General features: G+C 42.6%; 1 long non-coding RNA gene across 1 annotated transcript; it reads left to right on the top strand.

Moving 5' to 3' along the window:
- On the top strand, positions 1-25,788 carry LOC113895188. Its single transcript, XR_003511788.1, has 2 exons — positions 1-100; positions 25,301-25,788. It is a non-coding gene; the product is annotated as an uncharacterized LOC113895188 (long non-coding RNA).
- Positions 25,789-26,175: the final 387 nt, after the last annotated feature.

The raw sequence follows: 26,175 nt of genomic DNA, 5'->3' as shown, positions 1-26,175 counted from the left end.
CCTGGTGGGCTGCCGTCTATGGGTCGCACAGGGTCGGACATGACTGAAGTGACTTGGAGCAGCAGCAGCAGGCATTGTGTGACCTTGACAGTCTTATGAGGTAGGTAGCAAAATTGTATTCATCTAACAAATGAAGTAATTGAGTTTCAGAAAGGTGAAGTCACTTTCCAAAGTCACATAGCCAGCTAGTTGCAGGGTTAGGACTGGAACCCAGGTCCGTGTGATTCCTGAACACACGGAAACCAGGGAGCAACATGTGCCAGTTTATAGTCCACGCCAGAGCAAGTGTTAGAACTGGAAACACAATACCTTGTTGAGAGAAGAGGGCGATTGCTGTGGGTTAGGGCAGGGAGGAATGTTCCCTTGGAAGCATGTGACTGCAGGGTTTGTTGGGAACTGGGATGGGAAACCAATCACTGAAGTACCTGGTTTGCTTCCCTGAGTCTCTGCTTTGTCTTCTCGTCAGAGAATCAGGCCAGATTGAAAAGAGGATATGAAACTTTAAAACAAGCACAAGGTAAAGCAGGAACACAGCCTCACATCCTGGAAAATTCATTTTCTGGTTCCAAAGTTGGGAAGGTCTGCTACATTGAGCAGGTAGCTGGACGTTATGGAAAATATGACCTGCCTTGGTGGCCCTCTGCATGTGCTGGCCATTTTGAGCTAGAATTCTAGGTCAATGGAGATGAACTTCTGACAACAGAGAGCAATGAGGGTTAACACACCTGGAAGGATGCTTTTTATTAAATTCAGCCCTATGCTAACCCCTACTTCACACAGTGCAAATACAATTTGAAGGAGGAATTTTTGAAATACCTAAGAGAACAAACTTCCCAACCACTTTCAAGAACTTGAGAAATTCTTGTGTTTTATGAATAATAGGAGGCAGGGTGGGGTGAAAGAGGCCTGGACTAGGATTCATGCAACTAGATTTCAGGTCTCAACTCAGACTCTCCTCTGTCTGTTTGCCTGTCTGTTTCTCTCAAGTTGGGTAAGGCAGTTTTCCTGTTTTCTCAGTGCACCTCACTTTGCTCATCTGTAGAATAGTGAGGCTTGTGCAGGCGGTCTCTAAGCTCTGCTCAGCTCTGAATTTATATAGCCATTAATTAAGAGGCTAATTAGAAGACAGCAGTTTGTTTCTAACTAGAGCTGATGGCATTTGTCATAAAAAGAATGGTTTAATATACCAGGGGTGTTCAGCTTGCAGAAGAGAATGCCATGAAGCACAATTTGGTGCATGATCATTGCCTTCAAATATTCAAGGACCATCTGGGGAAGAGGAGCATATCTGGTTTATATGAATAGCAGAAGGCAAGTAGAACCTTTCAGGAAGATAGATTCATGTTCAGGGAAAGGAAAACTTTTCTGAGAGTAAAACAGCTTCTCTATCAGAATAGTGTCTCCTCTCATTGGAAGCATTCAAGAGAAGTGCAAATAAAGCTCTGTGTGGGATGAAGCACAAAAAGTTCCTACACTGAGCAGGGCTTGGACTAAGACCCTTTCCAAATCTGTGATTCTTTGTCCCAGAAAACAATAGACCTAAATGTTCTTAAAAAAATATTCAGACCATTCCCTAATTCCAGCCGGCCTTCTCCCCAATTCCTCTGGACTTCAGAGGTTTCACTGCATTCCTAACCAGGAAACCTCCGGGGGAAATCAGGATCTCAAAAGTCCTTGGCCATGGGGGGAAATCCAGAAATAGAGCAATAAGGTTAAGCAGTTTTCCAAACTATTAGACCTTTTCATCAGCTGCTCTTCCCATGCCTTTTGCAAATGACCTACTAACTCCCAGAGAGAAAATACTGAGAGCTGAAAAGTCCTCTCTGCAAAGGCTATTACATCCTTCTCCACCCTTTGAATCATTGCACTTCCTGTGGTCTTTCCGTCACCCTCACAGGACAGGAAGGAAGGGAGGCAGGTTGCTGGCCAGCACAGGGAGCACTTCAAAGCCCTCTGGCCCAAGATTCTGAGGACCTGGGAACTATGTAGTATACCCCTAACCACTGAGCAGCCTCAGGCAGATCACTTCCTTTCTCTAGACCTGTTTCATCATCTCTTAGCAGAGAGAGTTTGGTTTACCTAAGTCCCACCTTTCCTTCTTTCTCCAAAATTCTGTAAGATTTCAGGAAGTATTCAGTGCTACACATCTGGTTGTATGGCTCTTATTTTAAAAGTACATTTTTATCTTGCTAAAAAAGGAATAGAACTCATTCTGAAACTTTTAAAAATCTATTAAAACACAAAATGAGACGTGTGTGTGTGTGCACGCACTCAGTCGTGTTGTACTCCTTGCAGCCCCATAGACTATAGCCCACCAGGCTCCTCTGTCCATGGAATTTTCCAGGCAAGAATGCTGGAATGGGTTGCCATCTCCTGCTCCAGGGGGTCTTCCCAACCTAGGGATCACACCCATGTCTCTTATACCTCCTGCATTGGTTTCTTTACCACTAGCACCACGTGCGAAGCCCCACAAAATGAGATAAATCACACATAACATTATCACCTAGAGATACATCACACAGTTAAATGTGATGTTATGCTTTCAGTCTTTGTCCTAAGCATGGCTATACAAATGGGCTGAAATATATTTTAAAATAAAAAACAGAATTAGATTATTCATAAAATTGTGGGCCCATTGATAATACTTTAATAGATGCCCCCTTGAATATGTTTTATGTATAATATGATCTAGATATCACAATTGCTACTGGCCTGGCAATAGAGTATTTAGCAGTTTTTTGACTTTGGAGTACAAAGTATCATTTCCAGAACATCTGGATCAAGAAATCTGAGTTAGAGCCTAAGAATCTTCATTTTAGCATGATCCCATGGATTTTTCCAAGGACCATATTTTTAGGAATAAGGTTACACAGATAATTTTGTACATTAAGCAGAACTCCTCCTCTCTTGTTGCTTGTGGATGAAAAATATGTTTCTGTACTATACTTGTCTCTTTGAAAGCATGCTTTCTGCACCTGGCCTCTGATCTGCTTTCAGAGCATGGGAAACTAACCATAACTGCCAGGGCAGGGCTTTATCTGCATTGTTAAGTGTCTCTGACCCACCCCGTTGACTTGTGTTAAAATCAGTCTATTCAAGTTATATAGTGACCAATACCTACCATTTGAAAAGTGCAACAGCAGGTTTCTATTCCATAGAGCACCTGTTGTGATCATGATGGCTAATAACTACAGTGTGTTTACTGGGAGCCAGGCCTTGTACTTGGCGATTCTCCTGCATGATCTTGTTTAGTACTCACAGCAACCCTACAAAACAGGTACTATTATCTTTGTCCCCATTTTATGGATTAGGAAAGTGAAACTCGAAGGGGTCAACTAAGTTGCTGAAGATTACAGACCACACTGAAATAAAACCCACATATCCTGAACAAAAGCCCAGTGTTTTACCACTAGGGTAGGCGATCTTTCCCCTGTAGGGGATCAGGTAAGAGAGGAGAGAGACAATGCTAAGAAGAAATTTTTAATGGGTGTTTTATTTGTGTTTTTATTCCCTGGGGATTCTTTTCAGAGAGGTTTGATCAATTTCTGAGCCTTGAAACTAAGGGGCAAGCCTATATCCTCTAGGTAAGCAGTGGCTAAGTGTAGACTAGGAAACCAGATTGCCTGAAATTTGGCAGCATACTCTTTCACCATTATTCAAGCTCGGTTTGAGTGATCTTCTCCCAGGGCCAGGGAGGAGGCAGAGGGTGGCGCTCACTAACAGCACATGGGTTTGTGTGAGTCCAATCACTTTAGAGGCAGGGAGCCCCTGACATCTGGAAAAGGGGTGCCCCTCCCATTTCTCTGCCCAGGTGTGTGTCTGCATCAGAGTCTCCACAGTAGAGAATATCAGGGAAGTATGGGTAATGAGAGAATGCATACCCTCTTAGTGTGCTAAGAAACCCTAGATTCCAAGAGGCAGGCTCAGTATCAAAGTAATACAGGGGCTAGGAGATGACCATCTCTCCTGGCTTGTCTTATTATTTTTCTGGTGCTATGGGGGAAAGGGGGCTCCCTGGTAGCTCAGCAGTAAAGAATCCACCTGCAATGCAGGAGACGTAGGCAAAGTGGGTTCAATCTCTGTATTGGGAAGATCACCTAGAGTGGGCATGGCAACCCACTCCAGTATTCTTGCTGGGAAACCCCTGTGAACAGAGCTTGGTGGGCTATGGTCCATGGCGTCACAAAGACATGACTGAAGTGACGGAGCACGCATGCATACATAAGAAAAAGACTGGAGTTTCTGAATGTGTTCATTTCTCCAGGAAGAGAAAACAGGTTTTTGAAATCACAACAGCAACACCCATGGCAAAGCAGAATTGGATTCCTAGGTAATCCCTGCTTTCTTTCGATCATACCGTGTTGGCTTTGCAGCCTCAGGACTTGTGCCCAGAAGCCACAAGTGCTGTTGGGGAGCTTCCTTCATTATTAGACAATTCTGTCTCTCCACTACTGCCTGGTGTTTCTCTTTATAAAAATTATAGGGGTGTCTCTAGATACTACAGTCAACCCTGACAAGCTGCCAGGTTTTTATTGTTATGTTTAAGAGCGGTTCACAGTTCTCACAGAATGTATGCAACAGTAAGTGTGTTCTGCTCACAAATATTCAGACTTCCTTTCTTCTTTCAGTTCCCACAGCGTCTTTTTATAAATCCAAATGCTCACCTAGCCTCCTCTCTATGAGAATCGAGGTTCAGTCTCGAGTGTGTGGTGAGCAGCCTTAGAAACCACTTTCTATGAAATTGTGGAAGAGTTGGTGGTCTCGGTTTAGGTAGTGAGCCTTCTGACATTATTTTATGTTATTGCAGTGGGTCCCAAACCTTACAGAGTCCCAGAATGATTTGGGCTGAGAAAACGCACATTCCTGACCCTCATCCCTGAGATTCTGACAGGACTGTAGTTGGGGGCCAGGAACCTGCATTTTATCACTATTTCCCCAGAGGACTGTGATGCAGATGCTCCTAAGATTGCAGTTTGGGGACCTAGGGATCACACTGTCTTCCTCTCCCCACCCCTCCTGCTCAAGAGCACAAAGTGGAGATGTAAAAATTGATTCTATACAGCTGCATACATTCACAAAAGTAATCATTCTGTCAAATAAACAGAATCCTAATTTCCCTGTGTTATCAAATAAAACAATGTAGTTGAAAATAATTTATAAATGATGAAAAAAGAAAGTTACTATGAAAGACAGCAATGATAATAAAGTGCATTGAGCAATTAGGCACTTGATTAAAAATGTGTTTGTGACAGCATGGCATCAACATAATTATACCCCATAATAACATCACTGTCCCAGACCCTCGGCATGTAGACCAAGAAACAGCAGCATAGAAAGAAAAAAGGATCTTGCTGCAGGGATGGACTCTTTGTCCAGTGCTCCTTCCTCTTGGACACTCTGCTATGATTGAGTCAAATCATACTGAGGTCTATCTGAATCAATTTGCCTAATTCACATAAATCCTATCCTAGTTAACAGTCTGAAGAGGAACCCACCCAGCTTCAGAGAAGAGGGTGATTCATACACATACATACACCTCCATGGATGCACACACCCAAATAAATACACATAATACACATGGACTTTTACACTGATGCCTGCACCTGTATCAGCACAAACACATACACATGCATTTTCACTTAGATGTATGGACACGTCTCTGTTCTTCTGTTTATACTCCCAGATGAATGTGTACACAAGTATTAGGACTACACCCATATCAGCACAAACACATACACACTCACCTTCACTTAGATGTATGGACACATCTTTGTTCTTTTGTGTATACTCCCATAGGAATATGCACACAGGTACTAGGACTACACCCATATCAGCACAAATACATACACATGCATTTTCAATTAGATGACTGGACACATCTCTGTTATTCTGTGTATACTCCCATAGGAATATGCACACAGGTACTAGGACATAGACCTGCTTAACCCAAACATTCTCCCTTAGATAAATACACTTAGGGATTCATAAGCACACTTTTGCATGCTCCAAATGAGAAAATATGTCATGTCACATAATCATGGTCCCATTGCTACCTAAGAACACACAGGTTCCTGTGCTGGCCCTTCTTCCTGGGTAAGTTTATATATACCCCTGATTCAATACATGTCTGTTGAGTCCTAACAAGTGGCAGGAATTGTTAGGTGCTGAAGATCAGTAAGTGAACAAAAATAGTTTATCTTTGCCCTTATGGAGTTTGTGGTTGAGGGATTTTTTTTTAATGCATGCAGATTTTTTAACTGTAACAGTTTCTATGAAGAGACTCAGAGTGTTTTGAAGGAATCTGTCTAATTCTGAGAGATTAGTAAACATTCCCCCAAAGAAGTACAGTTTCAGCTGAGAGCTGAAGGAGGTCTAGATAATTTCTAGAAAAGGAGAGGAGGGCAGAACATTCCACTCAGGGAGAAAAGCATGTACTAAATCCTGTAGTGAAAGGAAACCTCATCCCTAAAAAGGACTAAGCAAAGGTCAATGTAGAAAAGATGTACAAAGAGGTGGAGTGTAACAGGACTACACATAAAGGGCCTTTTAAGCTGCATTAGGATTTAGTTATTTATCCTAAAAGCATTTAAAAGCCACTTATATGTTTACAGCAGAGATCAGATTTTGTATTTTGAGAGATCAGATTTGTATCTCTGAAGATATGACTACCCACACAAAAGCATTCTCAATACAGGTAAGTGCACACATATGGGTTCCTATGTACATAGTTTCCTATGTATACTTGTACATTTTCCTAAAATGCATATTTACATGTAAGTATTCACTTGATGGGACATAGATGGGGAAACAGTGGAAACAGTGTCAGATTTTATTTTTCTGGGCTCCAAAATCACTACAGATGGTGACTGCAGCCATGAAATTAAAAGACGCTTGCTCCTTGGAAGGAAAGTTATGACCAACCTAGATAGCATATTCAAAAGCAGAGACATTACTTTGCCAACAAAGTTTGTCTAGTCAAGGCTATGGTTTTTCCTGTGGTCATGTATGGATGTGAGAGTTGGACTGTGAAGAAGGCTGAGCGCTGAAGAATTGATGCTTTTGAACTGTGGTGTTGGAGAAGACTCTTGAGAGTCCCTTGGACTGCAAGGAGATCCAACCAGTCCATTCTGAAGATCAGCCCTGGGATTTCTTTGGAAGGAATGATGCTAAAGCTGAAACTCCAGTACTTTGGCCACCTCATGCGAAGAGTTGACTCATTGGAAAAGACTCTGATGCTGGGAGGGATTGGGGACAAGAGGAGAAGGGGACGACAGAGGATGAGATGGCTGGATGGCATCACTGACTCGATGGTCGTGAGTCTGAGTGAACTCTGGGAGTTGGTGAGGGACAGGGAGGCCTGGCGTGCTGCGATTCATGGGGTCGCAAAGAGTCGGACACGACTGAGCGACTGATCTGATCTGATCTGATTCACTTGCAAACTCTGCCTCTGTGAACACACCCCTATGTATTTATATGCATGGTATATATAAATCCAGTGGGCATTAGGAGTCAGAGAAACACCTTCCTTGCTGGGTACCACAAGTTCTAGCTAAACCGGCCCCTGGTGCAGGGACAAGGGAAGTGGCGTATCAGATCTGAGCCCTCTGACTTTGGAGCTCTGGGCTTTGCGGCCTGGCTTCATGACTGTACTTCCAGCTCTGCTCCCCCTCTTCTTGGCTCAGGGCACTCAGTGACAAGGTGGGGTTTCTTCCAGAACAGGGTAATTCACTATTCTAGGCCCAGGCCAGGAGGGGAGGAAGGGCAGGTCGGGTTGCATAAAGATTGCCTTGTGCCCTCCCAGAACTGTAAGCGGAGCCTCTGCCCAGCTCTAAGCATGAAGTAATCTTTGCATAGAATCAGCAATCTGAGATATAAACACAAGGATCCACAATCAGACGATCATAATGGGGCTCAAAGTAGTGTGTTCCATCAGCAACCACTGTGTGAAATGGGACATGGAGGAAGAAAAAGAGAAAGCCTCGCAAGAAAGCCTTTTCAAGGCAAGATGTCTGTGACCTTCATTGCCCCTGGCACAGAAAACGCATGTAAATACATATTTACACATACAAATCTTCCTCAAGCAGGTATACCATCTCACAGCAAGTAATTTATGAGCCACAACACCCTGCATTATTTTCCCCTCCAAAAAACTCCAAAGAACTTCTAGAAGTACTAGAAGTATATTTATGCACATTTTGCTCCTGTTTACCAGCCAAGCCAGCAAGGCCCTTGATCAAAGGGAGTGACAGCCTCCAGGGAGATCAATAGAAACATTCGTGCAGAATTAAAGACTCATCTAGAGCCAGTATTCTTGCCTGGAGAATCCCATGGACAGAGGAACCTAGAGGACTACAGTCCATGGGGTCCCAAGAGTTGGACACAATTTGGCAACTAAACTACTACTAGACTCTTACACCTATACTCTTAAGGATGTTCCCAAGTGATTTTTTTTTATATTCTAAAAACTCTTACACACTGAGATTTTATATTTTCAAATATGTGCTTGCAAAATGTTTTCCTCCACAATTAAAAGGAATTATATAATGTAATTTGAAGCTCTTTTTATTTGCTTCAGTCTATGTAAGGAACAGTCTTCTTTTCTTTCAGTCAGGTGTTCTTTTATGCTACTGCAAAAGCAAAGTATTACTTTGCCAACAAAGGTCCATATAGTCCAAGCTATGGTTTTTCCAGTAGTCATGTATGAACGTATGAGTTGGACCATAAAGAAGGCTGACACTGAAGAACTGATGCTTTTGAACTGTGGTGCTAGAGAAGACTCCAGAGAGTCCCTTGGACAGCAAGGAGATCAAGCCAGTCAATCCTAAAGGAAATCGACTCTGAATATTCATTGGAAGGACTGATGCTGAAGCTGAAGCTCCAATACTTTGGCCACTTGATGTGAAGAACTGACTCACTGGAAAAGACCCTGATGCTGGCAAAGATTGAGGGCAAGAAGAGAAGAGGGCAACAGAGGATGAGATGATTGGATGGCATTGTTGACTCAATGGACATGAGTTTGAACAAATTCTGGGAGACAGTGAAGGACAAGGAAGCCTGGCATGCTGCAGTCCATGGGGTCACAGAGTCAGACATGACTGAGCAAGTGAACAACAGCAAGCAGTAAAGTACCGTATGCATCAAGGACTGACTGAAGACCACAGCACTGTGCCCACGGGGCTGCAGGATAGCAATTCCTCATATTTATCTAGCACTGGGCAGTTTACAAAGGGCTTTTTTATAAGATATTTTATCTAATCCTCTTAACTCTGAGATCAACATAGCTGTTCCCATTTCACAGATAAAAAGATTGAGGTTCAAAACTTGCTTAAGGGCATGGCACTAAGACATAGCAGGGTCTTCATACTCAGTCTTCATTCTCATATGCAGAAAAAAGTACAAGTTTTTTCACACTCTGGTATCCTCCTAGGACCCAGGGCTCTTCTTGCTGTATTTTTCTGTTTTTTGCTGGAATTTAACTTAAAATTTTAGAGTTAACACTCACCAGCACAGAAACCACAGCTGCTGAGCTGCAGATAAGTGATTACCAGCTCCAGGGACAGTCCCCAGGATGCTTTCAACACTGACAAGCCCTGAGCTTATGTGAGCTCATGCTAGATGTAGGCAGGGCCTCGCTCTATCAACTATGACTCAGAGCAGAAGCTCCAAGCCTTCTGGGTTGCTCGTGTCAGTCACCAGAAGCACTTTCACCATGTCAGAGCTAAAGAATCACATGTCCTGCTTTACATACATGCCCTCCTGACAACTTAGGGCTCCACTGAGGCTGTCCTTGTTCACTCTGCCTAATTTCTCTTGGATCCGGATGTTCCTGTGGGAAGACCCAGTGTGATTTGCTGCCCCAATCCCACATCCATTGAGCCACAGCCTCGCCTGCTTTTAAAGGCCAAGTTCCACACCTTGATAAAAATTGCAGGTTCCAGGAAATATTTCAATTTCTTGAAAATGGCTTGTGTTGGGTTGAAATTATTTCAGTCAGAGCAATTAAGTGTTCTTGTTTTACACACATATCTTCCAACAGAATTGCCTTCAGCACAGGTGAACTCTATTTAATGGATCTGGGCAAGCTTGGAGTGAATGACAAATCTAACCACAAGGAAAGCTCCCGTTGGCCATCTCTTTTCCACAACAGAGTATAAGCTTATCTGGTTTACTTAGCTTTCTAAGCAATGTGTGACTAATTTGTTCATTCATTCATTCAAAAGACGTTTCAACACTTCTATATGCCAGAACCTGTGATAACTACCAAGGATACAGCAGTGACTGAGGTAGGCATGGTCGGTGTTGTTTTCATTTCTTACAATCTAATGGAGAAGGCAGACAATGAGAAGGGAATTATAAATGATGTTTGGATCAAGTTCTGTATACTCACACCAGAAAAACCTAAGTATACTAATGAACAGGAGTAAGGGGTGGGAAATTGGCTTCTGAATTTTGCCAGTACATTCAGAAAGTTATCTGCTATCTGTCAATCTCAGACTGGCCTCTAATAATGCATAAAAATATTACTATCACCTCTTTAAAAATGTCTCTGGGAAAATTGGAGTTGATGGTGTCTCACAAAGTTATCAATTGTCGCTATCTTGACCCACCTCTGAAATACTGTGCCCAGTTCTGACGGTCACACATTTTCAAGGGAGCATTTGAAGCCTTTCTAGGCTTGCCAGATTCAACAGATAAAAATACAGGACATCCAGTTTCAGATAAGCAATGAGTTCTTTTTCATATAAGCATGTCCCAAATATTGCACAGAACATGCTGATACCAAAAGTTATTCACTAGTTATCTGAAATTCAGTTTAACTGGGCACCCTGTATTTTAAACTGACGGCCCTGTTATAGAACCAGAGGGAAGAATGTAAAGAAACCCAACACCCTGTCTCAAAATGAATAGTTGAAGGAGACTGGTTTTTAGCTCAGAGACAATAGTAAGAATCTCGACCTGTGTAGGGAAGCATTTTCCAGTGTTTCTAAAAGCATATATGGAAAATAGTAAAAGTATATACTAGGAGGGGAAAAAAAGATTTTGAGATTAAAAAAAAAAAATCAGGAGGTTAAGAGTTTGGGAAATATTGCATGCCCAGTATTTCCATTTTGGAATCCATACTCTGCATCAGCATAGTAAACATTCTGAGCAGCCTTGCAGGAAACATATCTGGTTGACCTGATTTAACCTAGCATGCCCACAGAATGCTATTTATGGGCTTTTGTCTGTTTGTTTTGATATGTTTGTTTTATAGAGGACACCTATTAACACTGTGCAAACTTACTCCGCTCAGCACACTTTGGAGAATGCTGGTATAAAATAAAAACATCGTCTTCAAATATCCAAAAGTCTTGCTGAGTAAGAGGGAAGCAGATTCAGTCTTTGTAAACCAAAGGGCAAATCTGGTCCCAGTGCATGAACACATTTGGGCAACAGATTTTTGACCCAGTTTGAGGGCTAGAACTTTCTAACAATTATAAGAGTCGTCTGAAAGGTAATGAGTTCCCTGTTCTTGGAGACATTAAAGCAGAAACAAAACTGCCATCCGGGATAGTAGAGGAAACTCTCATTATATGTAGGAAATTCTCCAGGGGTCTGCTATGAAAGGCATATTTACATAAAACACAGAACAGCAATCTGTCTTTAAATCTTTGTCCCACGATGTATATTATACCCTTTCTGTTTCTGAGTCCATCCATCTTGGAGTCACTCTTTCTCTGTTCCTTTCACATCTATGAGCCAAAACCTTCTAGGAGACTGGTCCTCACAAGTTAGTGACCTTTACTGAGATCAGGGCATCTTCATAGTCTCGCCCAGCTACCTTGGGTCCTGGCTTTTGGGAACTCTACTCTGAGCCTCTGGGAGGGCCTTATAAATCTGAGATGTAGCACAGAACTCAGTTAAACTTGGCAGTCCAGAAAAACATGGGATCTGGAGACACCCAGCCCAACATAACTCTAGGACTATGAGACTGCCCTATATAGTGTCCATGGTCCAGTACAGATCACTTCATATCTAAGGCACTCGGCATAATAAAAGACAACAGAGAGTCAGATCCCAGCTCTGCCCCTTCCTGAGTCTATGACCTGGACAAAATGCTGAACCTCTCCAAATGGTATTCCCCTCTGTGGAGAAAAAAAACAACAGAAATGATGACACGTGTACCATAACATTATGAAAATTAAAAGAGATTAAAAGTGCGTAAATGACCCAGCAGAATGCCCAGTACACAGTGGATGTTGAGCAAATGTTTATTTAATGGATGACTGATTGTTACTATTATGGTAAAAAAACTTCCAAGTAAGTTAAAAGACTTCTCTAGAAATTCACTAATCAGTGTGCCAAGATTTCAGGCCCCAGCCAAAGTGACACACTGGAAATTGTCTCCGACACCTTCCTTTTGAGAATCCATGCTTAAGAACATAAAGTAATGCATTCGTATTAAAGATTACAGTTTTCCTGCCTGTGGTGCTAGGGCCAGGGCAAGAAAGAGCACTGAATGCAGGGGCAGGTTGCCCTGGTTCTTGATTTAAAGGACTGCAACTCATCCATTCTGGATTCCAGTTCTTGTCTATAAAATAAAGAAAGGGGTTGGACTAGGATAGTTTCTAGGTTCCCTTAGCTGTGCCTTTGATTTGGGGCAGTGAATGCAGATATTTAATTGATCCATAGTACTTAATGAAACTAAAGGGGTGCGTGTGTGTGTTACAGAAGCCCATGTGTGTTTGCACATGGCCACACTGAGTATACACAGGGTGCCTTGTAATCACTTTAAGAGTTGCCTGTTCTTGTGCCTGTCAGTAGATTTGGGAAATAAAAAGTTAGACCTAGAATTAGTTTTGAAGCAGTGATATGAGCTCTGACCTCAGAATGGGGAAAGCTGGGTTCGAATTCCAGCCTGACTCTGCCAGCAAAGCTTGTCTCCACCTATAGGGTGTGATGCTAACCTTCCTTCCCACCTCTTCCTCCCCATCTTTCACGTGAGAGGTTTGTTTCCAGGATCTCCAAGCTTTGTGTCTCTTGGGAAAATGTCTCTGGTCTATTTTTGCTTGGATTTGCATGCTGTCCACAAGGATTATCATCTGACTGACTCAAGTTTTGCTTATTTCTTTTGTTTGACCTGCTCTGGTTTCATAACACAAGCTCTCCAGCCAATTTTAGCCCTTCTTGGATTATGGGAGTGTCGAAGTGAAGGTATTTCAGCATTTGTCACAGTTTCTGCCTAGGATCTCTGTCTCCCCCCTTCCCCACCCTGCCCCACCCCCTGACGCTCCCTTTTCTTCTGCACAAGCAAAAGTCCTCCCCGTCCCTGGATGACAGGCTAAGCGCAGTCTGGTTTTCACATTAGCTGAGTGGAGGCCCTGGAGTCAGAAATCCTTGGCACATGAGTCACTTTGTCTCTTTGTGCCTCATTTCCCCCAACTATAAATAGGCGGAGTCTCCTGCACTTTCTCATCTCCCTGTGTGTGAGGGCCCCCATGGAGGTGGTTTTTTGAGATGAGGTCTCCCTTTCTCACTGGCAGGTCTGAACATCAGAGCCAGGAAGTATTCTCTAGGAAACAATGTGTCTCTGTCTCTGTGCTTCTCTTGCTTGTGGCCCCCTCCACACCCACTTCATCACTGTCTGAATGAACCTTCTACCACAGAGAACTCAGTCTCTGCTAGAAATCCTTCAGTGGCTCCCTATTCCTCTCAGGATAAAGGCTTCAGCAGATGAGCCCACAAGGAAGCACAGTGGAAATTCACATTGGGAAGTAATGATGCAGCCCACAGTGTATTCCTTCATTCAGTCCTGTGAGGTTCCACAGGCAACGTGCTGGGAATAAATAGAGGAGGAAGACCTGGGCCCTGGGTTTAAGAAGCTTACGCATTTTGTGAAAAAGTATGGAAAACAATAATGTTTTTAGTTTTTAAGTACTGGAAGTGCTCTTAGAAATCACTGACCTTGCCCTACTGCCTCATTTTTACAGTAGTGGAAACTGTAAAATGTCACACAACTGGCAAATTATAAGAAAATGTGTCTTGTAATAGGTCTCCCTGCATCTGCTCTGCCTCTGTCACCAGGAATCATTCTGCAGCCAGAGTCATCTTTCTGAGGGCCATGCAACCTTGTCCCTCCATGGGAAAGCTCTCTGTGGCCCCCACTGCAGCTAAAATAGAAGCAGAACTTCTTCCCAGGCCTATGTGTGGACTGGTCCGTGCAACCTGCCTGGCTGTCCCCTCTGACTAGAATGCTCTTCTCCCAGATTGTCAGGCTTCTTTGTGCTAGTCAGTCTCACCTCTAAAGACACTGCCTCAGGGGTGCCCTCCCTGACCACACATGCAAGACTGATGTACGACTCCAGTCATTCTCCTTCCCATCCCCTTGACTGGACACATTCACAGCATGGACCACCATCTGCATCATCTTGCATGTTTACTGATTTTTCTCTATTATCTGTGTCTACTCACTAGAGGGTTTGCTGCAGGGGAGCTGATATTTGCTCCTGTCTTTAGCAGAATTGGCTCATAGTTGATACATAAGAAATATTTGCTGAATAAATAAACTAACAAATGAAAACATATTGAAGGAAATTTGAAAATGCAGAACAGTATAAAGAAGTAAATAAAAATCACTCATATTTTCCTTTTCTGGATTTTACTTCTGTTAATATTTTAGATTATTTTTATAGGTTTTTTATGTGTGTGTATATATATACATATATAATAAATAATATATATTTAAAATTTAAGATTATACTAAGTTGTGGTTTATATCCTGCTTTTAAACTTAACTCTATTTTGTATCTCATGTGAATGTATCAAAAGTAATTTAAGCATTTCCCTATTGTTGAATAATGATAATTTAATTTTTTCTAACTGATCTGCTTTCTGCCCAAGCCATTCTGATAGAACTTGGCCTTTAAGATACTTGTGGTAACTGTTCCTTGCCATGAGTAGTTGGCAAGGAACAGGAAATATCTACAGACCAACTCTCAGTCTTGTCTGTTTTTTGTGACCTCTTTCTGTAGGAATTGACTTAGTTGGTAATCTATTTATTAAGATTTGTGGTTAGTAAACTAAAGAGCTGTGTTTCTACCCCTTCCTGTTTGAAAGATAAGCCGATGTAAGTGTTCACAATTGAATGGAGTAAATGGAGAAATGGAGACAATCAGGGTACATTCAACGCAGACTCAACCCAGGGGTGTTTTTCCTGTTGAAATTAACACTCAGGGACACTCAGGGACAGAAGATTCAATTTATAGACATAAAGTCTGCATGAATTGAAAGGAATATTGAAGATAAAACTTCCTCATTTTAAAGGAAAGGAAACTGAAGTTCAAACTGGGGACAACTCCTTACTCAGGGTCCCATAACAAATAATGGGGGAGCTTCTTTCCACTTCTCTCTCCCCTTTTCCTGCCTTCCTCTGTCCCTTCCTTCCTCTTTTCAGTATTGACATTAGTCTTTCATTAACTAGATTTCAGAAAAGATTACAGAGAGCTGGGAAGGATCTTAGAGATGAACTGCTCCAGCTAGACGAGCGAAGGGCGTTGTAGCAGGTCCCATATCAACAGCTTGTGGCTGGGCTAAGATAAGAACCACTTCCTCTTCCTTCTCATCCCTCAGGCCTTCCACTGCCCCAGCTTTGTGGGGCCCTATAAACAGTCACACTTGGCAGCATCTGCTTGTAGGCTTTTACCTTGAGTGCTAAAAAATCCTATTATTCTGCATGAAGAATTGAGAGATCAGAACCTTCAATAAAAGCCAACCAAGATTTACTGAGGACTGGCTGTAAGTGTAGCACTGCAGCAACCGTGCTAAGGATAAAATGTGCATGCAACTAGACATCCCTCTTTTACCATCCGCACTCTATCCAGACTCATGCACCCTCAGAGCACACCAAGCTCTCCCTCATTCTTACCACACTACTCATGTGACCTTTTGATTGTCCCTCTCCCCTACTAGGCTTCCTAAGAGCAGAGGCTCTTTTTCTTTCTTTTTTTTCTCAGCACTCTAATACCCTATGTCACAGATCAGTACCTGGTATGTAATAGATGCTCCATAAATATCTATTGAATGAATGAATAAAAACATAGTCTCTGGGTTAGTTTGCCCAGGCTACCGTAACAAATACCACAGACTAAGTGCTTTAAATAAACATTTTCTCATAGTTTTGGAGACTGGACATCCATGATCAAGTGCCAGCAGAGTTGGCTTCCTCTGAGGTAACCCTTGTACCTTACCACATGACCTTTCCTTTAGGTACCCACAGCCCTGGTGCCTCTCTGTGTGTCCTAAATTTTTTTCTTAGAAGGATACCACTCAGATTAGATTAGGGTCCAATCTGACTTAACTACCTCATGAAGGGCTTCACCTCCAAATATAGCCCCATTCTGAGATAAGAGTGTTTAGACTTCAGTGTATGAGTTTGAGGAGTACACAGTTCAGTCAATAACAGTCCTCTCACACTTGACCAGCTCACAGTTTAATGAAAGGGATGGACATGCCCAAAAATGGAATGATAAGACAATGTAATAACTGCTGTAATACAGGAAAGTAGGAGCACTGTGGAGCACAGATGACGGTTAATATTCATAATAGCTGCATCACCAAGCATCTCTGTGTACCATGTACACTTCCAAGCATAGAATGTATTAATTTAATACTTGTCAGGATAAAATTCAGAAAACTTTCATTAGTGCCTGCCATGTCAATCACTATGCTTCAGCCTAGAGGTCTAAATTATACATAAGCTAAGATCACAGTGGACATACTCATGCTGCTTAATAAGGAAATGCACACACTCGTATGTCTAGATACTGTCCTAGTCCATTTCTGCCATGTTTACAGCTCCCACACTAGTTATTACTCACCAGCCAGGTAATTTAGTCTGTGCCTAACCAGGAAAATGGGAATCACTTTAGTCTTTGCACATGAGAAATTTCATACGGGTACTGTCATGATCAGTACTTTGCAGATGAAAACACTAAAGCATAGTCAGCATGTAGCTTTCCACATGTCACATACCTAGTAAATTGCAGGCCCAGAGCTCAAACACACTTAATCTGGCCACTACGTCCACCTTTTAACCAGGAGCCCACGTTGCCTCTTCATGACAAGTGATCATATTCTTTTTATCCCATCAAGAGGAGAAACATCAGATCCCCGCAAAGAAAAGGAGGGAAATCTAAGCTGAGTCTTCTCACCATAGTGAGGTGAAGAGAACAGAGAAGAGAATTGCAAATAAAGAATGCAGGATTAAAAGTCAAGGGCTGGAAGGAGCTGGCTGAGCAGGCAGCATAGAGGGCTGGTGGTGAGTGAGGCTAGAAGATAAGCTGGGGTCAGACCAGGTGAGGTCTTGTTTCATATGATCATAAAATTGACCTTGATTCTCCAACCACTGACAAGCTCTTGGATATTTTAGCAAGAGATTAACTAATTAAATAAGATTAACTAATCTTATTTTTTCATTTTACCAAGAAGGAAACCAAGGGCCAGAGAGAAATGACTTGCCCAGGTTAGTGGCAAAGATGACACAAACAGCAACTCTTCCAATCCCAGCCCTTTTATACTCTGTTAAACTTTGCCTATATAAGCATATGAAAACTAACATAATTAGATAAAACATTTTTTTCCTGTTTTTTCCATGATTTCCATCCAGTTTTCATCCACTTTTTTTTTTTTTGGTCAATTATGTATTTTTCCAAGTTTCAACTCATTAATATCTTACCATCTGAATTGACTACTGTGGTTCAAAGTCAGAAATATCCCATAGAAATTGCAAATAACACAGTTTCCTGTGTGGCTTTACAGTGTCGCCGAATGGCTCACTGGTACACCTTATAGACTAACAGGACCTATACATAGAGATATAGAGGTAATGGCTGGGTTTGTTTTAGCAAACAAATATATTAGGTCAACAAGCATTTACTGGTGCCTGCTGGGTGCCAGGCACTGTGCTAGAACCTTAAGACCCAAAGCTGTATAAACTCGGTTCCCAAATGAAAAGGCTCTCACCGTTTAATGATGAAGTGTGCACACATACAAGTATAATATACAGTCTCAACTATTTCTGCTATGCCTACAGCTCCTCATAGTAGTGATTACCCAGCCAGAGGAATCAGGCTGGGTCCAATCAAGAAACGGAAACCACCCTTGATCTTTCAAATAAGAAATTTAATATAAGGAATCAGATGCACAGATGATAGAAGAGCTGCAAAGCCAAACAGGGGATGCTGAGGAATCAGGGATTAACAACAGCAGGAAGATGCTGCTGCTCCTGGTTTTGGAGAGACCCAGGAGAATGTGGTGGTATAAGATCCCAGCAGCAAGGGCACTTATTTGGCAGGAACTTGAGGCACAGAGTACATGAAGCCATTTGTCAAAGATAACACTGGAGGCAGAAAGAGAGGAGAAACAGCCACTTCTCCCCTCCTCACCTCTAGTTTTCTGTCATAGATTCCCATTAGCCAAATTTTCCTTGAAGCAACAGCGGGGGGAACCTTCAGCGTGGAGATCCCTGTGATGCAGAGCAGAGCCATGGAAATATGCAGAAAGAAGTGGAAAGCAAACAGGGGCTGATAGGCACCCCAGGTGACCTTGGGCAAGTCACTTCATCTCTCAGTCTTTGTTTCCTCATGGGCAATTTGAGAAGAATGATTCCTCTCACATTTGTTTACGAAACTTACATGAAATAAAATCTGTGAAAGCACTTTATAAGCTTCAAAAGGCATGTGTACAAACGTAAGGACTTTTATTATTGGTTTTTTAATCCCAAGTGTCTTGGACTTTAGGCTCTGCATGGGGGCGATGGGAATATGATGGTGTTCAGGTGTCACTGGGAACTTCATAATGCCTAGTTAACCACCTAAGTAGAAGGAAGTAGCTCTGCTTTTTACTGCTGGCTATTTCAGTCTGTCACTCTGGTCCATCAGCCTTTGAAATCTCTAACTGATTTTGAATAAACTGGCACATAACCAAAAGGGTATCAGAGCCTGCTCTCAGTTCTATTTGGGGATCTCTCTGTGGTTTTGAAACAAAAAGTGACAAATAAATAGGTCCCTAGAAATTACTGCAAGATCATTTGTTCCACAATTTTCATTTTACACAGGACCAGAGAAAAGATGGGGCTTGCACATTGTCACATGACAAATTCTTGGCAGAGACAGGCATGGCACCCAAGAGAAGTCGCTCTCCTTTTTTTACACATCCTCCCTTCCTTGGAACTTCGGGTTTCAAATTAATCTCAGATAACAGTTTGTACTTTCAACTTTTCCTTCTTCTTTTTAAGTCTTTAATCTCCTTCATAATAATCTTTGACAACTCAATTTCATGGGCTTCTTCCTCTGTACTCAGCTGATTGTTAACAAAAGCTGAGTACTAAGCCATATCTATTTTAAGTTGAGAGGGTGTAAACTTGTCTAAATAACTCAATTTCCCTTTGATATCAGGCATAAGAGAGTACCATCACAAATTGTTTGAGATCAGCCTTTCTGCCAACCTCAAGGCTTCTGGGGAAAATCATAAAGTATGATCCCTTCCTTTCTGCTTTTTTTGTAACCATAAAGTAGAGGTCATGGCCAGAACATCTATCTAAGCATCAAAGCACTCTCATCAGGCTCAAGAGAAAGGCATTAGTTTTTACCAATGGCAAAAGGTGGTGTGACTCTCTTGGCAAGAATGGTCCTATGTTCTGTAACATTTAATGTATCTCAATTGTGGATGTATGTATGTCAGTGGATGAAAATTTAAGGGTTTATTTCTCACTGACAAGTGAAGAGATTGTGCTTTCATTCTCTGTAAGTTCCTTTCTGGTGCTAACATTTAAGAAATCAGTATCCCTCTACCAAAGAAGGCCTATTATGGTAACAGAGGCACTAAGATAGTAATAATCCCCTGAGTGACTCATGGAATTCCCAGTGGCCCAGTGTGAATTGACATTTTAATGGTGCAGAGTTTGGGCATCTTAAAATGTCAGTTCTGGAATAGCATCGGTCATCATCATTCACTATGGGTGCATTGAGGAGTCTGGGACCTGAAGGTTATGGATATCCATTCACTGGTTCCTTTAACAGAAGTTTGTTGTGCCTGTGCTATGTGCCAAGCACTGTACTAGACCCTAGGGTACAGAAACCAATAAAACAGATGAGGTATCTTTACTCAAATATGCTAGTGGGGCAGGAGGTGTGATAACAAGGAAACTAAAACACAAGCAAGATAATTACAGTTTGTAATAACTGTTTGAAAGTTAGTAAAAATATATCATGGATTCATTCATTTTATTTAATGGCTATTGAATAATTTGGGATGGGGGAGTGACTCTTTGCAGAAGCAGCAAGTAAGGTAGAATCTGAAACTTGAGAAGAAAGCAGCTGTAGAAACCAGGAGGTAAAAAAGCTGTAGGCAGAAGGAATAGTGTGTGCAAAGGCCCTGAGGCAGGAAAGACTCAGGAGAAGGCTTTAAGGAGCGGAAAGGGGACCAGTATGGCTGGAAGGTAATAAGGGAAAAGTAATATGAGGAGTGTCTGGGACCATGTTGGTCTCATGGGCCCTTGTAAGGCCCTTGTAATGGCATCACCGACTCGATGGACATTAGTTTGAGTAAGCTCCAGGAGCTGGTGATGGACAGAGAAGCCTGGCATGCTACAGTCCCATGGGGTCACAAAGAGTCAGACACGACTGAGTGACTGAACTGAAGGCTCTTAAGCGAGTAAGCAACTTGATCTCCAATTTCTGTTTCTTAAAGACCCCTCTGACTGCAGGAAGGAGAATGTATTGTAAAAGGCAAAATGAGGCCATTTAAACAGCCCAGATCAAAAATAAATAAATAAATAAATTTATAGACAAAACTAGTAAAAATGGAGATGGAAAGAAGTGGAAGGATTTGGAGTATGTCTAAACATAGATCCTGTTAAGACTTGCTGATGGCCTGGATATGGAAACTAAGATCAGAGGACCCAAAGGAAATGTCTAGGCTTTTCAGCAACTGGGTGAATTGATGTTCTCTTATTGATGTAGTAAAGGAACATTAGAGGTGGTTGGGACTAGAGAGACCTATTTACTGCAAAAGGAAATGGAGCTCTAGGTTGGAGAGTGTATAGGTATATGGATGGCACAAGAATTGGAATATTAGCAAATGTCATCTATGCCTTAAGAGAAAGTGAGACCTTGAATTACTTTATAGCAGTGATAGTCAATGGGTGTGATTTTTGCCTCTAAGGGACATTTGCAATGCCTGGAAAGACTTATGGTTTTCATAATTTGGATTGGGGGAGCAGCAGATTGAGGTCCTTCTGGCATTTAATGGGTAGAGGTCATGGATGCTGCTAAACACGTTTCAAAGCACAAGACAGCCCCCATAACAAAGATTTATCTGGACCAAAATATCAATAATGCTAAGGCTGAGAACCCTGCTTTACCAGTTGCTTTTTAAAAAAATTTATGTAAATGAATGTCCAGGGACGAGGGTCCCATATTTGTCAGTCCAGAAGAACTGTTAGGAAGGAGCCTGGACTTGCTTCTGTGGCAGAGACTGACAGGAGCCGGTGAGTTTGAGGCTTGCAGAGTTTCCCTGGGCATGGGGTGGGGTCCCTAGGAGAAGGTTCTGAGCCCTGGGGGCCTGGCAAGAACAAAGCATTGACTGAATTCAACAAAAAGCACTGCACCCACAGAGAGGCCAGGTGGATGTTCTGCCAAGTGAGAATCTCTAAACAAGTAGGAAGATTGACAGGGAGACTTCCTTTTTGATGCAGCAGTTAAGACTTCATGCTTCCACTGCAAGGGGTGCAGGTTCTGTCCCACATGCCACAAGCTGGGGCCAAAAAAGGCCCTAAGCCAGACTAATTTAATAACTGTCTCTGGGCGAGGGGCCTATGTATATGAGTAATTTTAAAACTTCACCAGGTACTGTCAGGTGGGGCCAAAAAAAAAGAAGATTCATGGAGTTGAGTCTTGGAGAAATCAAAGGTTTCCAGAGGAAGAGAAGGAGGCTGGGGACCCTAAAAGAAGTAGAGAGGTAGGGAGCAGGAACAGACACCACCACCCCAACACACACACCATGAATTTAGACTTCTTACAGGTGGTTTCCGGGTTTCCCAGGTGGTACAGTGGTAAAGGATCTGCCTGTCAATGCAAGAGACACAGGAAATGCAGGTTCAATTCCTGGGTCAGGAAGAGTAGGAAATGGCAAGCTACTCCATTATTCTTGCCTGGAAAATTCCACAGATGGAGGAGCCTGGTGGGCTACAGTCCATGGGCTCACAAAGAGTCAGACACAACTGAACGACTGAGCACTCACACACAGGTGGTTTCCAAACCTGAGATGCTCTAGAGTCTGCTGGTTCTGCCCCAGGACAGTACCTGGGGAGGTTTTAAAAGGACTCATACTTAGACCCCTCACTCAGAGACAGTTATTAAATTGCTCTGGCTTAGGGCCTTAGTACTGGAATTTTAGAAAACTCTTCCAGGTATTCCAGGTTGAGAACAAACGTTGACACCACGACGCCTCCAAGGCCAGGCAAGTAAAGGAAATGGGGGACAGGACAGGCCCCACTTCAGTGGGTAGCCTGTGCGCAGCTACAGCCCACTGTTGCCTTGTAGAAATCTGGGCTTATTGTTGCCAAATCTCCCTGTCTTCTTTTCTGCTTTTATTTTTATTTTTTTCCCAATAAGCCTGAAATCCAGATTTTTTTTTTTCAATGTTGCTTCCAAATATCTTAAAATTCCATGCCAAACAATACATGTATGCAGAGTACATTGGACCCTTGGCTGTCATTTGGGAACATCGAGTCCAGTACAGTGGTTTTCATGCTTTTTTAAAAGAAGTTCTTAAGATATAGGTTTTCTCCAAACAAGTTATAGATTAAATAAATCCAAGCAGAGCTTTGGACAGATCAGGGGAGAGATATAGCCTTTCTTTCCAGCCCCAGGCAGTTCTTATAGCTTCAGAGTGAAGGCCCTCTGGTTCTGAAGACCCTCTCTTGTTCATTTACCAGATAAAGAAATCAAGGCCCTTCAGGACACAGTCCCTGAGCAGAACCAGCCTTATGGGCCCATTTGAAAATGTGTGGTGCTTAAAGTTGTCACTGTGATGAAGCAGACACTCTACTGGCATTTGGTATCTGGGAACCAGGAACGCTAAACTTCCTGCAATTTTCAGAAATCATTCCCACACAAAATGCCAACAGTTTGCCTTCTGGGTAACAAAGCAGAGATCCAGAGAAGGAACACCAGCTGGCAAAATCATGGCAAGTGCACACTAGAATATTGGGCCTTGCCCCACAAGCTTGGGACTTTCAGTTGTACCCATAAAGAGAGGTCACTGTCTGGGGTCAGGTTGGCCTTACTCCAAAACACAAAGGAGAAAGGGATATTTTAAAAGTTAAAACCAAGTGACCTCCTCAGATGAAGTAGTAGGTACTACATAAAAAGCTAAGTGTCAGACTTTGACTCTGAGAAAGGAGATGGAGGTATCCGGGCTGGAGGCCAGCGGTCACCACTAGGAGGAGGCAGGTCAGCTGCTGCAAGAAGCGGAGGTGCCGGGAAATGCTGGAGGCAGGGCAGTCGTGCAGGTTTGCTGGCCCCAGTGGTCATTTAATCCCTAGGCCAAAATATGCCAGGTTCAAAAATAGGATGTGGGAGCAGAAGGTGAAAGAAGGGTGTTCCCCAGCACTTCAAGGAAAGTAGAGCCAAAAGAGAGTTCATCCTCTATTTTTGTCATCATAATGCCACATGTTACACAGTTTTCCCACTTATAAGATCATTACTGCAGAATTACCTTCTCAACAACAAATGGGTAAAGGCAGACTTACCCACATTTTATAGCCAAGGAGATGGAGTGCCTCAGTGGCACTTATATGATGCCTTCCTTTTAAAAATATGATTTTGTTTGTTCATGCTCCAATAATCAGTCTTGTGGGGAAGGTCAGGGGAGGGATTCCTAGTCCCAGTCTTCAGACCAAAAGTTTTCAAACTGGGAAGGGTATCAGAATCATGGGGAAACTTGGTAAAAACACAGTAAGCCCTATTTTATTTTAAGAAATTTGGGCCTCTGTTCTCTCTCTTAGAGCACTTACTCACCAACACCAAACCAGTCTAAGCCAGCTCAGTGAGACAATTTCACTTTTCATGTACTTTAATGTCACAGCAACGCCACAATTACTATATGGGTTTTTAAATGTTTAGTGTCTCGGCTGATGATGGAGATGAGACAACATCCAGTGGTGTGTTAGTAAGCTGACTCTTGGTGAGAGGAGAGTCCTTGGTTTGTAGTATACCTCTTTCCATGGGGGAAATACTCCTACCATGGCCATGGCATCACTGAACGTGGAGTTGAGAAAGAGATGCACACAACCAACTGTTCTGAGACAGTATGAGACTGCTGCAGCACACATTTCTATGTTCCATCTCCAAAGCTGGGGAATCTTTCCCCTAAAATATCTAGAGCTAGGACATGGGACAGGTCCATGGGGAAAACAAGGAATGTATATTCAAGGACAGCATCATTTTCAGTGGCAAGAATATTGCTCCCACTATTTTATCACAGTCTTTGAAGGACAATAGACATGACTTTGAATCCCAATTTTGTGATTGGCTGTGTGACCCTGGAGGAGCCTGAACCCTCTCCAGATCTCAGATTCCTCGTACCTAAACTAGGAACAATAACACAGTCTTCATAGGGAAAACTTAAAGGCTACAGGATATAAGATATAGATTATATATATACATATAAAATATAAGCTAGTACTCCTCAGCAACTAGTGATAATGAATGTTCATGCTCTCCCTTTCCTCTCCCATATGCCCCACATTTCAGACTAAAAACACCCCATAACTCTTCCCACAAAAGACTCAATTAGGGCAGTCGCTTCTCCGGGCAAACCACAGCCAATTGAAGTGGAAACCATCTGCATCCTTGCCTCTTGACTCAAAATGTCTGGAAATTTGTCATTGGACTACAGTCTCCCCATCCCCACTCCTATTCTCAAAGTATACACAAGTTGGTTTCCACAGACCAACCTGGAAGCCAAGCTGTGGAAATTTAGCATATTTGCATTGCAGTGATTTTGTCATTGTCACTTTATATGCAAAAATTTTAACGGAGAAGTCCAAAGGCATTTTGCTTAAGTCGTCTGGGCTTTAGACTGGGGCTGACCCTGCAGAAAGTCGCCTTCACCATTCTGCTACAGATGAAAAAACACTGAAGCTATGGATTATGTCTCTGCATGCTCCTCCCTTCACACCAGCTAAGGTGTTTTCCATTTCTCTTGGCGGGGTCAATTTCCCACATGTTCTCCTAAGCTCTTCCTCTTGCCTCCCCAGGGCTTCTCACAACAAACCTATGTGCTTGGGCGGTGGCGAAGGTTGGGGCTGCTGAAACGTGCACCGGATATGCGTCTGTCTTTTGTTTATCAGCCCCAGCCTGGCCCCTGTGGCTGGAGCAAAGGGCCTGACTGTTCAGGTGACCCTGGTCTGCCTGCGACCTGCCCCTCTGGCCTGAGGACATGGAACCTTCCTCTCAGCTCTGCCGTTCATTTACTGCTCTGGGTCCCAGGCAAAGACCTTCCCCTCTGTCCCTCAGTTTCCCCATCTCTGAGGAATGGTGTCTTTGTTTCACATGGGACATGGTGTATTTTACATCAGTCTTTTTACCTGTGGTTTCCTGTTTAACCGCACTGCAACCTGTGACAGAGAGACCTGTGACAACTGGGAAGGTTGGACTGCACCCCAGGTCTGAACCCCAAGTCCAGAAGTTTTGCCCTACTCCCAGCTGGCTTTTTTTAAATAAAACTTTATTGTTTAAACTAAAACTTTATTTTTATAGAATATTATATTTAAATTTCTGTATACATGCCAGCGTGCTCACTACAAAAAGTTTAGTATCCTTTCATCACCAAACAATTGATACCATTTACTCACTTTGCCCTCTTCCCAGCCCCTCCCTCTTCTCTGGTAACCAGTACTCTGTGCTCTGTATCTATATGCTTGTTCTTGTCTGGTTTGGTTTGTTTATTTTTTTTTAATATATTCTACATATGAGTGAAATTGATAGTGTCTGTCCTTCTCTGTCTGACTTAGCATAATACCCTCAAGATCCAGTCCATGATGTGCCAAATGGATTTTTCATTCAAAGGAGGAGGCTAGGCTGAGGCACCAAGTCAAGGGCTCTGTTCCACTGTGCATGACTTCCTCATTGC

Source organism: Bos indicus x Bos taurus, chromosome 7 (genome assembly GCF_003369695.1).
Source record: "Bos indicus x Bos taurus breed Angus x Brahman F1 hybrid chromosome 7, Bos_hybrid_MaternalHap_v2.0, whole genome shotgun sequence".
NCBI lineage: Eukaryota > Metazoa > Chordata > Mammalia > Artiodactyla > Bovidae > Bos > Bos indicus x Bos taurus.
The sequence above is the reverse complement of the archived record's forward strand: the minus strand, read 5'-3'. Positions and strand labels throughout refer to the sequence as shown.